The 16354-nt window shown below is 37.7% G+C and overlaps 2 long non-coding RNA genes across 3 annotated transcripts; one reads left to right on the top strand and one right to left on the bottom strand.

The window, feature by feature from the left end:
- Positions 1 to 10012: 10012 nt before the first annotated feature.
- LOC112847168 (uncharacterized) lies at positions 10013 to 15601 on the bottom strand. Of its 2 annotated transcripts, none has more exons than XR_003220555.1 (2): positions 15435 to 15601; positions 10013 to 11525 (listed from the first exon to the last, which is right to left on the bottom strand). It is a non-coding gene; the product is annotated as an uncharacterized LOC112847168 (long non-coding RNA). The 2 variants fall into 2 exon arrangements; XR_003220554.1 differs by lacking the exon at positions 10013 to 11525 and adding an exon at positions 15197 to 15301.
- Positions 11414 to 14744, top strand: LOC112847169 (uncharacterized). The gene is made up of 3 exons (XR_003220557.1): positions 11414 to 11535; positions 12958 to 13055; positions 13167 to 14744. It is a non-coding gene; the product is annotated as an uncharacterized LOC112847169 (long non-coding RNA).
- Positions 15602 to 16354: the final 753 nt, after the last annotated feature.

Here is a 16354-nt window from a genome sequence, read left to right as displayed (position 1 = left end):
TGAATAAAGTGTTGGTTGATTCACTATTGTTTCTTGAGTGGAGGCAATTAATTTCCCCCAGGACACACCTACAGCTGCCTGACATTATGAAGATTGTGATAACTATTTATTTTTTACTGTGCTGTGATTGCAAATCCATGGCTTCCTGGTTTCAGCCAGTGAGCCTAACGCTATGTTTCAAGTTCGGCTACATCTGTTTCATGGTTTAAAACACAACACAGTTAAAATATTAGGAGATATGAAAAGGAAATGTAGTTTTTCTATTAAAGGTTTGTCTTTTTTCCAGTCAGAATTTTGAATTCTTCCTATGAGAAATCTGCTGTTACTCTTTTCCATTAATTTCTTGAACGATTCAGACAGAAAGGGCATCTTGTTGTCCTTACGTCAGGGAACCTAATTTTTTGCTCCAACTGTTTTTGGTTTTTGTCCAAGCCAGTAATTTTCCAGCAGCCTCTTATCGTTTCCTTCTACTGCTTGATCAGTTCATCAGTTAGACTGTTTTAATCTTGAGCCCATAATAAACTAATCACGTTGCTGTAATCTTTGTAATCAGTTTAAAAACCCTTTCCCCAATAACAGCATCAAATTGTATTTTTTTCCCTTTCCATTTGCATAATAGCATGAAAGAGCAGTACTCTGGGTACACTCAGTGGAAGGAATCCAGGTGCTGGAAAGTGCCTTTTTTTTCTTCAATATTTGTTACACTAATCAGGCACAACATTAGGACCACCTGTCTAATATTCAGTTGGTCCCACTATTGCTGTGAAAACAACTGTGATGCATCAAGGCATGGACTCCACTAAGCTGCGGTATCTGCCACCAAAGTGTTAGCAACAGATCCTTTAAGTCCTGTAAGTTGTGAGGTGCAGTCTCCATGGATCAGACTTGGTTGACTGACTCATCCCACAGATGCTCAATTGGACTGAGGTCTGGGACATTTGGAGTCAACACCTCAAACTCGTTGTTTTTCAGACCATTACAGAATCATTTCTGCTTTGTAGCATTGTGCATTGTCCTGCTGCAAGAGGCCACAGCCATCAATCTACTAAGCAACGATATTTAGGGAGGTGGTACGTGTCAAGGTCACATTCACATGGCCATGTGATGTAAAAACAATGTGGTACTCATGTGCCTGTTGCTGGCACTTTTTGTTGGACACCCTAACTGGTCTGCAGATATGCAGCTCCATACACAATAACCTGCGATGCACTGTATAATCTGACACCTTTCTATTTGATTTCATTTGACTTTTAAACCCCCCAAAATGATAAGGATTGAATCCTTACAGAAATAAAACAAAACACTCTTACATTTTGGGAAATGTGAGAGTGTGTATGTGTAGTGTATGAGAGGCAGTGCTTACAACGGAGTTACCTGGACCCTAATAAGGGAGCAACTTTAAGAGGTGGTCAGCAGTCCACTTACCTCTGTGTTGTGTATGAGCAAGTAATGAGTGGCCTGGTGCCCTGCTCATGCTGTCTGTTTGTCAGATTTGGACCTATCTGGGTCACCCAAATAGGTCCAATGATCTCAAACATGGCTGCAAATCAGAAAAGGAAACAAGTGAAAATAAAATAGAAAAGAATAACTACCAGAAGACATTTGTATTTTGGAAATCAGGCCATTCAAGGGTTATGATACCGTTTCTAATGATGTTTACAAAAACAGATAAAAATGATCATTATAGTAAATGGACTGATTCTTATATAGCACTTATAGCTACTCTCCCAGAGTACTCAAAGCGCTCTATACAACATGCCTCATTCACCCCCACTCATACAGGCACTTCTAAACTCAAGTGCAAACTAAACTACATTCACACACAGATGAACGCATCGGAGGGCAACTTGGGGTTAGTATCTTATCCAAGGATATTTAGCATGCAGACTGGGGAAGCCAAGGATCGAACCACCAACCTCCCGATCAGCAGCTGATCGGTTCTGCCACCTGAGCCACAGCCACCCCATTAGTTACCTAATAGACAGAGTTGTTGATACATCAAGATATGGCAGCTCAATAAGTGATCTGTGATCTGAATCTCAGAGTGCCCAATTGATCTGAAGTGCAGGCTGCATGTAAATAAATGTCAGCGTGTTCTATGTGCACAGTTGTGTGGATCATTTAATGCTTTTTATGTTTTTTTTTCTTTACATACAGTAAATACTTTCTTACTGTATGTTTGTGAAATTTGGATTCAAAAAGTGACTCTGTATATGATGCACTGTATATTTTCAGAACGACCACGTCCCCTTGTCTCCCACCACCCACACTCTAAAAATAAATCAACCAATCTGTGAAAACACATTTGCCACCTTCCCAATTACTTAGCAGTGCTTGGCATGTCAAATCTAAAAATAGACATAAATTAAAACATAGCAAAGTAAAGCGAATAAGAGTGGGCCAAAATTCCTCCACAGGGATTCAGAAGTCTTGTTGCCAGTTATCAAACATGAGTTTATCTTTGACTAAAACTAAAATTGTTGTGATGATCTGAAACATTTAAGTGTAACAAATAGAAGTTTTTTCAGTAAATAAGCAGAGGACAGAAAATCCAGGTGCATTTAAGCTTTCCACAGTCACACCCATCACCCCTCCTCAGAGACAAAACTGTAGGAAGCAGGTCAGTCAGGAATTCTGCTAAAAGACCTTCAGTCTCTTCATAAAAGCTATTCTGGGATTTGGTGCTGCCTTGATGAACCATTTAGTTTTCCACAGCCTTGTTAGTGTTGAGTGTTGATAAATGCATACAGCGTTGTCAGTGAATAAAGCCAAAATCCCCCAGTTGGAAGCTGTGTCATGTCTTTAGTTCTCCCAAAACAGTCTGTAAAAGCAAGGTCAGCTTAATTCTGTATACCCTAAGGCCAAATGAACTGCCTCAGCAAAGAGCATCGGGGGAGAGACAACTGCTGAATGCTGAAAGGTAATCTTAACAGTCCATTAAACTTTAGCTTACATCCACCATGATCTTCGAGGTGAATTTAATGATTTATTGGTTGACAACTGACAAACTGACAAAAGTCTTATAACTATGATTCTTGCAGGTGTGGTGTGTATTGAGAACATAAATTGTATGACAAATTAAAATATTACACGTGATACTTCACCTCTGATCTCTCCCTCAAGCTCAAAAGATTAATCTAAAGGTTGTATAATGTTATATAGAGCTATTTAAAACAATGTTTCTTACTTACATTGTTTGTATTGACAACATATATGCATACAGGGAATGACAGATGTGGATTCTAAATATGAGGTTATTTTGTTATGACCTTTGTGTGCATTATGGTTACAGGTTATACCGTTAAATTATATAAAAGTTTGGATACATGCAGAATGTTTTTTTTTAACTTTTTATGAAAACCCTTTTTCACTTGACATTTATTTTTTATAATTTAAACAAAATATACTACACAAAGAAATTAATGTTACACTTTTATTATTTCCAATCCAATTATACTCAGGGTTTCAACAGGGCAAATAACTAAAGCCTGCATTTGTTTTTTTTCTGCACAAAAATCACCTTAAAGTATGTTTAAAAAAAACCAAAGAAATGATATTTAATGTATTTTTTAAATGCCGTTCAAATGCAATACTTAGACATACCAACTGCCTTTGAAGGAAATGGAAAAAACAGTAACCACCCGGGAATGTTTGTTTGCTATCTACTACTGAGAACTATAAACTATTGAGTGGTGCCTGTGTGCAACTTCTAAAGCGCTGGCCCGATCAACAGTACAAGCCAACAGCTGTCCTTGTGTAGCAGCACAAGTTTGAAGATGTGAACAAGGTAGTACAAGACTATAATGCAGCCATTAGGAGATGCACCTCAAGGCACAAGCTGGTAATCAGTCCAAGAGAGAACAACCGACAGATTAGCTACATTTTTTAAGGAGGTATCTGGAGATAAGGAGCTAACTGGGTTTATATGAAGACTGCAGCACCAGTCTAATCAGAAACAATAACCCCCCCCCCCATATATACACATACAATCTAATGCTCAGTAGGTGCTATATCCCCCCAAAAAAGTGAGGGGGAAAAAGGCAAATATGAGAAGAGATCCGCGTAGCAAACACCTTTTGTCTTTTAACTGCATATCAGTCTGTTCTTGTTTCTATCATTCTAAAAAGCAGCTGGAGAGAAGGAAGATCCAACAAGAAGCAGGGAGACCAAAAAAAAGTGCAGGCACAAATCAGAGCCTGTAAATCCTATTTTACATAAAATAGACACACACAAATATGCAAATTTAGCTACACAGTAAAAGGAAATAAACAGCAAACACAACATCCCTGCCTTTAAATACAAACTACAGCAAATTTAAAATAAATAAATAAATACATTATGACAGTTTTGTATTTTTTATCATAGTAAAACTCTGAACAAGTAACTGACAAACATTTTGTCATGTGGATTATGTGTGAGATTAGAGATCAACAGGTACCAATCACCACCTTACTGACCAATCAGTTCTTTAGAAAACAGCAATGCCATTCACTGGACATTGGTGTGCCATAAGTAAGCAGGTCTGTGATTTAAAGTTTGTATTTTTCCCAGTGAACATCAATAAGAAATATTGATTTGTAGGAGCAACAATTGCATAATAATTTATCATACCAAAACAAACCAAGTCTTGCACTTGCTGACCTTATATCAAATTTAAACGTACACCGAGCCAACTTACCAGGTCATTTTTTAGATTTGTTCTTTACTTGCTCGCAGACTGTTTAATAAATTCTCGGGCACGTCAAACAGCAAATAAGTGAAAGAAAGATGCAGCTATAATTACTTCTCAGAGCCTCCTCTGTCTTAATAGAGCGGTGATACTGATGAGTCTATTAACTTACACTGTAATTAATATAGTGAATATATTTTCCAGTTTTATTGAAAAAACTGCTTTTACATAGACAAAGCTCTTTTTCAATAAGGTGAAATCTATACTTTACAGCACATTTCCTATAACACTCACTGCTTTGGCCATAGCACCGCTGTGTGTTTAATCTTTTGCTATTTTCATAATATAATTGTTTAAATGGCTTCATTGAATATGCTGCTGCAGTAGACATGTCCATGATTGATTAGTCATATATCCACACATATCCTCTCCATACCACTCCTTTTACGCAAACAAAGCACCTTCGTGTTATTGCTTAGCCTGATTTAGTGAACCCAGGTAACAGAAAGATATCCTGGACGTGCTGAACTTGCTTTTGTACAGGCTCCAGGAAGATCAAGATTTATGAGATTAATTTTTTGGTAATTCAATTCTACACACACTCAAATACTGGCACAAAATGATACTAGCTGGAGGTGTAATTTAAAAAAAGTCACTTCAATGTGACTTGCCAAAGAAAGTCACAACAGAAAGCAGCGGCGAAGTAAACACGATAAAACCAAAGTATAACAGAAAGTGGCAAGATTCTTACAAAACAGAGAGAGAGAGAAAGCAAAGACAATATGTAAGAAGCAGCCAGGAAAGATGCAGGACAGCAATTGGATAACTTGACAAACTGACAGGGACTGAGAGATAGCCCACAGCCTAAATGCACAACATGGAGAGAAGGGTAATAAGACACAAGGGAACTCAGTCAGGCACTATAATGGGTTTAGAGCAAGCAAAGAAAGGATGCAAAAAAAAGTAGAAGCCTCACAAGGAAATAACCTTCAAAATGAAACAGAAGTGCTGTAGACTTACTTTCTGTGGATAAGTACATCTTTGATCCAGGAGGATTATTCTGGACAGAGTCACAGGAAGTCACTCTTTGTCACTTTGTGTCTATTAAGAACTCCAGAGTTATGAAAGCTCAAGAAATCTCACAGTTGGATGTTATTTACTGAGAGTGAAAGATATTTGCAAGCAAGGCCAAATATTCTCTGTATGTTAAAAATACTGTTTTGTTGTATGTATGTACGTATGTATGTATGTATTATTATTACTGTTATAAATGCCTAACATTAGAAATATTTTGCTTGTGTGTTACTTGTTTCTTTTGAAAGCGAAATAACACAGTACTTTTATGTAGCTTTATGCAACACCGAGATATCCTTAAATAAATAAAAGCTGATTTGGGTCAGAGTTCAGAGAGTTGGCATATTTTCTCTGACATCATCATTCAAATTACAAATATTTGCTTGCATCTCCTTTCACCTCGCCTGTACTTCTTGTCATGCAAATCAGACATTTGAATTCCAATTTATTCCCCTCTGTCTTCATCAGGGATGGAAACATGCAGATATTTCAGAAGCGCTAAAAACTGCGGTTCATGAAATGCAGACTTTCTGGCTGACATCAAAAGTAAATCAATCGCTACAGAATCCTGTGATAAAATGCCCAACTTTAAAACAGAGATAAACATGTTCATGGGCTGGTAAATAAAACATTATTTAGTCTCTACAGCAAATTTCCCAGCTCATGACAACTTTATGGGTGGAGAATATTGAAAGTTAAGTTTAATGCATAATAAAGAGCATGAATGGTGACTTTGAGTGACAGATTGGGGTTGTTTCATCTTGTTCATGCTTGTACTTCAAGACAATCTCAGCAGTCAGCTCATTGCTCATTAAGTACATCGTTTTCTTTAAGCTTCTTATTTTGTTGCTTTATATCTTTCTTTGAAATACAATTTATTTAGCTGTGGTGTTGACTTTAAAGTGTCTATAGTGGTAAATGTTATGTTTGGGGAAAACTTACACTGGAAATATATTTATTATTTAAAACACTCAGAAGCCAGAATGTGTGAATTTCTAAAGACCAAGAAGCAGGTAATTTACTGATACCAATGAGAAGAGTGACCTGGATTTTACTGCACATTGAAGGGCTGATTTGAGAGCAGTGGTTGAGATAGGTGAAAGGCACTTGGTCTTAACCTCAAGCTGTTTTTGTTCAAGTTCATAATAAATAATGTTTGCTCACACAGATAAGTAGAGCTGAACAAGCTTAGCTATTTCTTTGCAATTGCCTTTATCCACCTGCCAGTAAAAGTTCACTAGAGAGAGTCGCTGGTGCCTGCTGCGACATTCATCATCTTACTGCAACCCACTGAGCTCCAGCTGCAGTTGATACGGAGCATCTTCAGGATCAATGGAGAAGGGAGAAAAGGCAAGGCAATATGTCCTTTTCAATAGCTGCAAAATCCAAAAACTGTTCATTAAGCTTCACAGTAAGGGATGCCATGACTGTCGCATTCCTTTATGCTTGTGCACCCTAAATATCATGTGGAAAAACTGTCTGTTACCTCACACAGTGCTGGAAAATGTGCGGTGCTCGGAACCGTTTATGACAACTCTCTTTAGAAAAGTTGCAGCTTGGTTGTGAAGGCTTTGATGTGTGCCAACAACTGGCTCACCACTGTGTCCTTCCTTTGAAGGTTAAAGTTGAGCACATTATGATGCTGCGTTATTCATCCAAAAAAGCCAGTCTGACGTCTGACAGTCTGTCAGAGCTGTCAAATTTACTTCCTCAGAGAAAAAAAGAAAAGAAAAAAAAGCTGCAGTCCAACTGAGCCACCTCACAACTTTGTGATATATTCCATCTTCATATTCAGCTTGAATGTCAAGCAGGATCTGCGGAAACTGGGGGTGGTACAGGGCTTTGGAACAAATGAAATTAATGGTCTTCACCCCACGTTTCATAACATCATCAAATCTGAGATATTCTGAAGACAGAACCTGCTGTTGAAATATAAAGTAAGTTTAATAGTGTTGCCTCCTTCTTCACTGACTTTGTTACAGAGCAGCAAGCAAGCATTTATGTCATAGTCAGTGCTGGTCAGATACATCTTTACTTCCATCAGAGGCTAATGAAAAATAATCCAAATCACCACCCCAGTACACCAGTCGTCATTTAATATCTAATTATATGTCTTCAGTTTTCCGTGTTACTGAACAGCAAGCTATGCCAACACTAGCAAACTCTTGTTTCGTGTGTGGACAAATGTGCTCCATCATTTTCGTAACAGTGTTTTATAACCTCATCATCATGTTTAGCAATTAACACGCCCTCTGCATAGCTTGCTTTGGCGGTATTTTCATTTGAATCGGGGCTTAGGTGAAGAATCTCTTTAAGCTGCCTGATAGTTTGTCATGTGCATTAGTATGTTTGGTCTAAAGCTGAGTCACTGAATGTAATTTCTTACAGACAGCAGTGCTCTCTTAGCAAATTAGGAAAACACAGTTGTTTTTTGCTTTTTTTTTCAGTGAAAAGAATTGCAATTTCCATTTTTCCTGGAAGTGCTGGGCTTGAGCATCAGTTGTTCTCTCTTGCAGGTGCCATGTTAGAAATTAGCCACAGGTGGTAAAAAAGATCACAGGTGCAAAAAGATCAGATGGTGCTGTCCCCATGAGGTGAAAAGAAAAATGACACTTTCATTCATTCTTTTTGTTTTTGGTGGCATTCGATGAATAATATATTTTAAGGTGGGAGTGAGAGGGGGCCATCTGACCTATGGCCATGACTGGCTCCCGGACTTTCAATACGGCTGCACTATGGGAAGAAGGCAAGCCTGAGGAGCCAGTGTGATGATATGGGTTCTGCTGGGAAACCTTGGGTCCTGCTATACATGTGGATGTTACTTTGACACAAACCACCTATATCATTCAATTCAGTTCAATATTATTTTACAATATTAACAGTCACATCGAAGCACTTTATCCTTCACTCTCAAGTTGAGAAAAGTGTCTGCACTTTGTTCCATAAATAATTACTTAAATGTGTCATTCATTCATTAAAATTTAAAGTAAATTATTTCACGTTTTAAATAAAATTATTTTAAATTTAATATTTATTTTTATATTTTCAATTATTTGACATTTTAATTAATTAATTCCATATTAAATTAATTTTTTAATTATGTATTTATTGAATTCATTTTGGCACTCCTGGCCCTCCATACAAAGCGACTGGAAACTGCCTAAGAAAAGACAAGAGGTCGGCCCCACACCATTATACACCTAGTTGAAAGGGTCTGGATTAGGCCCAGCTCCAGTCACCTGGCACCGTATCCTGATATGGACATCCTTAGTCATGTACTTCTATCGGCACATTTTTATTTTAAAAATGTGTGGAATTTTTTTCTTCCTCCTTCTTAATTGAAAACGTATAACTTCAGGAAACACATTAAATTATTGCCTTACAATTGTATGGCCTTTAGTCTGTCTGGAATTCTTAATTCACTCTTATATTATGCAGTATATTACTGGCTGTGTCCTTTCATATATATATTTATATAGCGGTCATGGTGGTTTTAAGGTAATCCCCGAAGAAACCCTATCCCACAGTAGCAGTCACTTTCTTTTCCTGCTCTTGTCCAGATATCTCTTTTGTCATTCGTTCAGTCTCATCTTCTCTCTCATCTAAAGTGTGAGAAAGCATGAATAATATTTGTGACCTATAGTCAGAACATCATACTGTGTGTGTGTGTGTTGTGTATGAAAACACACTCCATTTGGACCCAGCATCAGCCAATGTGTTTTCAATCCAGACACAATGGCACAACCCAAAAGACAAATTTATATATATATGTATGTTTCAGAATAGAACTTGTTCACATGCCTTTAAAAAATGCATCAGTGTTGCAATCATTACTTTCAGGAATGAATACAGTGGATCTTGGCAGAGTTGAACAAGGGCAAACTTCATTTTCTTCCAGTTTTGGAAAAAAACATTCCTGGTGCACTGTAGTGCTCTGTACTGTGTTAGATTGTTTTATTTTGTTGGTTATTTGGTTCTTATTGTATCCCGAGTTTATTATTACAGTAAGAGGTGAAAACAAAAACTGAACTTCTCTAAAATAAAATAAAAAATGTGCTTTTATTTTCTGTTAAGCCATTTATCATCTTTTTGCCAACAAAAATGAGGAATTTCTGGGTTTCGTCTGTACCCACGACACTGACGTGGCTCTGGACCGGCAACAGCAGTGTCAGCCAATTTGTCAGTTGGTGGACCAAACTGAAGTTGTCCAGCAGATGCTAACTCCATTAGCAACTAATAAACAAATTACAATGACATTTTGTACAGACATTCATGGACCCCGCATGCTGACCCATAGTGATTCAAATCATTACTCATCTAATTTCTCTGGCATGACCAGATTTTAATTTATACTGAGAAATATCTTGACACCTACAAGCTGTATGGGTACATTTTGTACAGACACTGATGGCCTCTGGGCAGTGCCGTTTGGGTAAGTCTAAAATATTGCACGAATTGTTGCAAATATGTAAAAACTAATAAGTCAGTTTCTGTCAACAAGTAATGATAGGTTTTTTTCACACTGTTCTGATTTATTACTAAATATTCACAATTTTGTCATCAACCGTAGGTGTAGTGTGAGTTTAGCGATAACCCAAACTTGCCAAATGTTGGCAAACTTGACCTGATGATCTGGTGTTTACTCTCTGGCCTCATCAACAACAATAATAGGAATTACAAGAAATAAGCAGACAAACAAAACAAAAACACATTTCTGAACAAATCTGTTGCTTCTAAAACATGATACTGAAACAGACTCGTTATGCAGTCTCAGTGTCTAACGCTAGCTCCACACTGCCTTTCTTTGTCTGTCATGGTCTGTCTTCTTGTTGTCAGTTACTTTTGTTTGGGGGAGTGCTTATCCTTTTCATTTCCCCTGCAAAACAAACATGTCAAACAACAAGCACAAAATAAATTCATGGCAGTCTCTGAGCCATCGTGACCCAGAGGCCTGCAGCATGAAGTCATACCCAGTTCTGAGGCTGCGCATGTAAGGCTTAGATAAAGTACCTTCCTGCTTGATTAGCCGTTAAAGCCCTTTATATATCGGACGTGGCGTGTCATCTCTTCAAAGACTGCACTGAGCTCATCAGCGCTCCCACACAAAAAAGAAATGGAGTGAGTCACCATAGCAGACTGCATGAGTGTGTGTGTCTTAATAGGAGAGAAGATGATCTACTATTATAATAATGGGAGGATAAATTGTTAGCATGTGTGTGTCAGAGTGCATGCCGCCTCAGTACATTCACATTTTAATTGCTTGCTGTGTGTGGTTTTGGGGGGAGTTCAGCACCGTGTTCTCTGTTGAGAGTGTGTCCACATCATTAGAATAAATAAGGGACCCATCTATAACCTTTAGTTTGTAAATATTGCACTGGAACCTATTATGAGAGTTAAGTTTGTTTTTCTTATTTCAAACTTAATTTTGATATTCTTCTTTTACTTTTTTGACACCATAAAGTTTTGAAATTACAGAAACAAAGTAAAACCATTTCGAGGTCCGGTGGTGAAATCCAGTGTTTGCGATCATGCTTGACACAGGAACAGATTCTCCTCCACACATCTCTCGCACACAGTTTCCCTCTCCCAGATATAAACTCCAGGGCTTCTGTGCAAAGGAGGACAACACCAGGAAAGCAGACAGCTTTCGCTACGACGGTTAGTTCAACTCCCAGGCGAAGACTGAAGGTTTGCTCTCAGAAGCCAGCAGACGACCAACAGGTGGTGTTGATTGCTTCAGGTGTGCACTGGAGGGGGGCGGAGATCCCAGAAGGATCCCACCCTGTTGTGAGGTAAGGCATGCTTAGAAACATACACACAAAACAGACCACACAATCATGCCAGTGATGAGAGAGAGAGAAAACAGCAGAGATGCACAAAAGGGCTGGAGGACCGTCCGGGCAGAGTGATAGAGACAGAAATGTGATAAAAACATTTTCTAGATAAACTTTCACGATGAGAAAACTCTCCTTACACACCATGCATCAACGTGTTTTAGCAGCTCCAAATTCCCCTATGGCTTATCATATTTTTATAAATGTGTGTACTTGGCACCTAACATGATAACAGAAACCAGAAAATGGGGCTGACATTACTTATATTAAATTACTGTTTAAATAGACTAGAAAAGGAGAAAGTGAGCTTGAGTACAACCTTAAGGGCTTTCTGGTTTGGAAAATGAATTTTAGTGGAGGATGTCATATTATAGAAATGTATAATCCATGAGTCTTACCTGAAATAGAGCTACTGATTTTTAAAACTATATAAATTTAATATATAGTTTGTTTGTTTTTTACATAAAATAGGACACCTCTTCAATGCTGGAACAAAATATTTTGTTTACTGAATTAGGTCATTAGATTAAGGCCAGTGTTTGGTATTATTCAGTCAGTGGTGCCAGTATGGTGCAGTTTCTTATTTCACTGTGGGTCTGTATAATTAAACCCACAGAGCCCGCCAGAGAGCAATAAGATAGAGAATATCATTATCTGGAACCTAGTTAGGGGGAAGCAAATCCTTTAAAACATGTCTTAAAATTCAACATCTAATAAGAATCAGAAAGTAAGTTTAAGCCAAAGTCTTAATTGATCATGATGCATGACGCCTAATATTTCTGGCACTGCTGCAACTGCACATTGTGACCGGTGATCAATCCAGGTTTACTTAGCAAAATCATTATTTTAACTTCCATCACAGCTGGTGTCAGATCGCTCGCTTTATGCCAAGTGTGAAAGCACCGAAAATTACTAACTTGTATCAACATGAATACATTGGCATTTCTGAGAGAAAATAAAGCTATTTGGATTCAATCAAAGAAGTCATTTTTCATTCTTTCAAGTTAACTCTTCCTTTTTTTTTCTTATCATAAAAAATTGACGGTGGTGAAAATATTCCAGTACTGATTATGGAATGTTCTTTGAACGCCTAAATGTTGTATGAGAAACATTAAAAATGTTAGCTCCAAGGCTACACAGCTCTGCCATCACTTCTTTATTTATTTCAATCCTTTATTGCATTCCCACCAGCAATGAAAGCTCTTCAGTGCCTTTGTGTTTTGGAAAAATGAATACAGTCACAGGGACGTATATAAATAGTCACTGTCTGGTTGACATTTGGAGAAAAGTTCAGGTTGTCAGATTTTGTGGCACCTAAACAGTTACAGAGTGATAGAGACAGTTTGTAACTGTCTCTATCACTCTGCCTCATTGTCTCAGCGACACAGGCACCGATATTGGATTGGTCCACCAGTGATTCAGCGGGGGAACCAGCTGTGGGATTGCTGCCTGCAGTGTTTCGAGCTAGAGTTTGCTTGGTAGATTCACATAATTCAGCATCACTAGAGATGATACAAGTGCAAAATTACACCATGTGTTAACTGTTTTGTATTTTTTCTTTATAAATGCATCTTACTCTCCTCCTGCAGATTTTAACTGGCATGAAGCTGAACTGCAGAAGTGGGGGTTATTCCTAAAGGATGTATATATATGTGTGTCAGAGTTAATCTGGAATTGCAGATTGTGGTTTGGAAATAATTAAAGTGTCAGTGCAGAACTGCATCGGCTCATTTTCACTACCATATTCACTTCATGATATTAGTTGATGACTACATGTCTCTCTGTCTTGCTCTCTCATTCTCACTTCAATAATGAAGTATATATTAAACCATAAAGAGAAGTACTTTTTTCCAATTAGGTTTCATACATCACTCAGGACTTCCACTAATCATTTCCTGCTTAATAAAGGATAGTTATTATGATCATGGGTTAAAGGGGTCAGAACAATTCAAAACAGCTTCCCTGGCACCTTTAATTAACTTTCTTTATTCATTCATGCTGTGCATTCACGCTTGCTGTCAGTGGAGCGTGCACTTGCCATACCTCTCTCCAGCATGTAGCTATAAGGGGAGTGAGCATAACAGAGTTCTTTTTTCTAAAGTGTCAGGCGATTTCAAATGCAATATTTCAAGCAGCTCAACAAATATCAACAAACACAATCTGTCTGCTCGCAGTGCAGTGGGTGTATGTGTGATAACGCGTGTGATAAAAGCTATGAGATGGAGAAAGTGGAGGACGTGAAGAAGACAGGAGATGAAAATGAGATTTTTTTTTAAAGGTAAGGGATTGTACAACAAGTTGCATTTCATAAACTGGCCTGTCCACGAGGTTGTGACATCAATGGTGCCAACCATTTGGATTTAACTTGAGGATGGTCTTTTACTTTAGCGCTCTACTGGCAAGGTTTAAAAAAGTGGGCTCATAGCTCATTTAACATCTTCTTAAATAGTACAGCCTGACCCAACCACAGCCTGAAGACAAAGAAAACAAATCTAGCATTCAAAGTACAAATGAATATGTGATTTATTTAAATGTGAGTAATTTCCCCCTGCTTTTCTTCCCACTTAGTCTCTGGCTAGGCTACAATGCCACTGGCAATTTACAAAGCAAAGGTTTTTCAAATGAGTATTGTGCTTATTTAATCAACCTCAGTCCTGCCTGAATAACTTAATAATTTAATAACGTGACAAAAAAATAGGTGTGCTTTCGTTTTGAAAAGGCTGAAACAGTTTGTTACTGTAATTTTAAAAGAGCTGTTACTCAAGCTTAATCCTGTCAGGATACTTTCAGTGAGGCATGTAATAAACCTTTCAGACAATTCCGGCAGACACATAATAATTATGGCACAATACCATAAAAACACCATGAAAGAGGTATAAGTCTGAAAGAAGCTCAGCGGAGTAAGATCAGGGATGACCTGTGCATAGCAAAATCAATAATATAAGCACAATGGACTGATGCAACCCAAGCAGGTTTGAGGTAGTTTGCATTTTGCCTAGAGCATTATGGCAGCAGAAGGCTGCCAGGTGAAATAAGTTTAATTGTTAAAATAATTAAACTTTTATATCATTGCATGCAGCTTAACACAAAAAATCTATAAAAGAATTCCTCAAGTGCTTCACTTCACAAACTGCATAAAGAAGTGAAGAGTGTTAACCTTGAGTGAAGTGAATGACTAATGCACTCCCACAGTACATTTGCTGAATTAAAGGCTCGCTCAAATATTTTTTTCTGGACGTTAAGGACTCATTTTTTACATTCAATGTAAATATGTAACAATTTTGGGTATACTTCAAACAGCAAAGGTACATCTTTTTACTTGATATCATTCTTAGTTAATGATTAATTAAAATCAGCTCACAACAGAGTCATTTTGTGGAAGCTGCTTATCTTTTTGGCAAGTATTTAACGTGGTGACCTTTTCATTATATATGGTATTGAAGCTCTTCTTCTATAGTACATGTAAGGAAGAGGACTCCCTTACTACATTTATTTGTATTATATTATCTGTATAGCACTTTAGAGCACACCTCTCACTTTATTAAAAGCACCTTATCAAGCACTTTATTTAGCATTGCACTTTAAGCATGGATTTGCACAGTAAAACATTTGCACACAAGAAGTTTAAATATTTATTGATTATTTATTGGGAATTTTAAAATCAGTTGGTAGCCTTGATTCAGATCCTGCACAGCTGCTCCTCATCAAGGAATGTGGTGGTTGTCTGTCAGGAAAGAAGAATGGTGATTGAGATTGTGATTAAGGTTTACCAGTAAGGAAAACTAATGCAAATGTGTGTGTGAAATCTAGGAAGAAAAGTGGCGCAAATAAGTGTTTGTAAGGTAATGATTACTCACCTTTCTTGCCTGTGTCCTCTTCAAGGTGTTTGGGCAAATGTTTCCCCGGGGGTCCAGACACCATTTAAAGGTTCCGGGAGAGACCATTGGTAAAGAGAGTGTGGTGAATCTTTTTGTGCTTGGGTTTCTGGGTTTTTATAATATTGGGTTTGGTATAAAATTAAAGTGTGAAATATTTATTAATATGAAAATGTGAAATGTATTTATGTATTTATTTATTCTAATTGATATATTGTATACTGTGGTGGAAGGTTGGGATATAAGAATTTACCTAAGAGTGGAATAATGGTTTGGTCTGTGACAGCTGAACATATTTAAGGCTGCTGGTTGTCATTAGAGGAGGATATATTGTGCTGTGAAGAAGCTCAACAAGTGAATTGTTGTAAGGAGAGCTGTATGGCAAATAAATACTTTTGTTCCACTGCACTTGCCTTCGTCCCTCTCACTGTGTTTCCAGCCGCTAAGGGCTGCCCTATTACAAGAATGTAAGGAAGAGGACTCCCTTACTACATTTATTTGTGTTATATTATCTGTATAGCACTTTAGAGCACACCTTTCACTTTATTAAAAGCACCTTATCAAGCAGGTGTCCTCTTCCTTAAAGTCCACAAGTGAAATATCTTGTAAAAGCAATCCCTTTTCATAGCGCATGGCTCCTAAACACATTTTTTTCACTGCTCAGCATGGATGTGTACTGTTCAAAGCGGAATGAAAGCATATATAACAGCCCTGACCTCGATGACACAGTACGAATTGAAAAACTCAGAGCACCATATTTGTTGGAGGGTTTTTGACCTCAGAGAGGATATAGAACACAAATATGGGGGTTTTATTGGATCAGAATAAACCTTTGAGAAACAGAAGGTGGGGCTTTGCATGTAAGCATTATTAGTTTTCTTATAAGCGATGAGTCTGGCTTA

The sequence above is a fragment of the Oreochromis niloticus genome, linkage group LG6 (assembly GCF_001858045.2).
Source record: "Oreochromis niloticus isolate F11D_XX linkage group LG6, O_niloticus_UMD_NMBU, whole genome shotgun sequence".
Classification (NCBI taxonomy): Eukaryota; Metazoa; Chordata; class Actinopteri; order Cichliformes; family Cichlidae; genus Oreochromis; species Oreochromis niloticus.
This window is presented reverse-complemented; position numbering and strand designations above follow the sequence as displayed.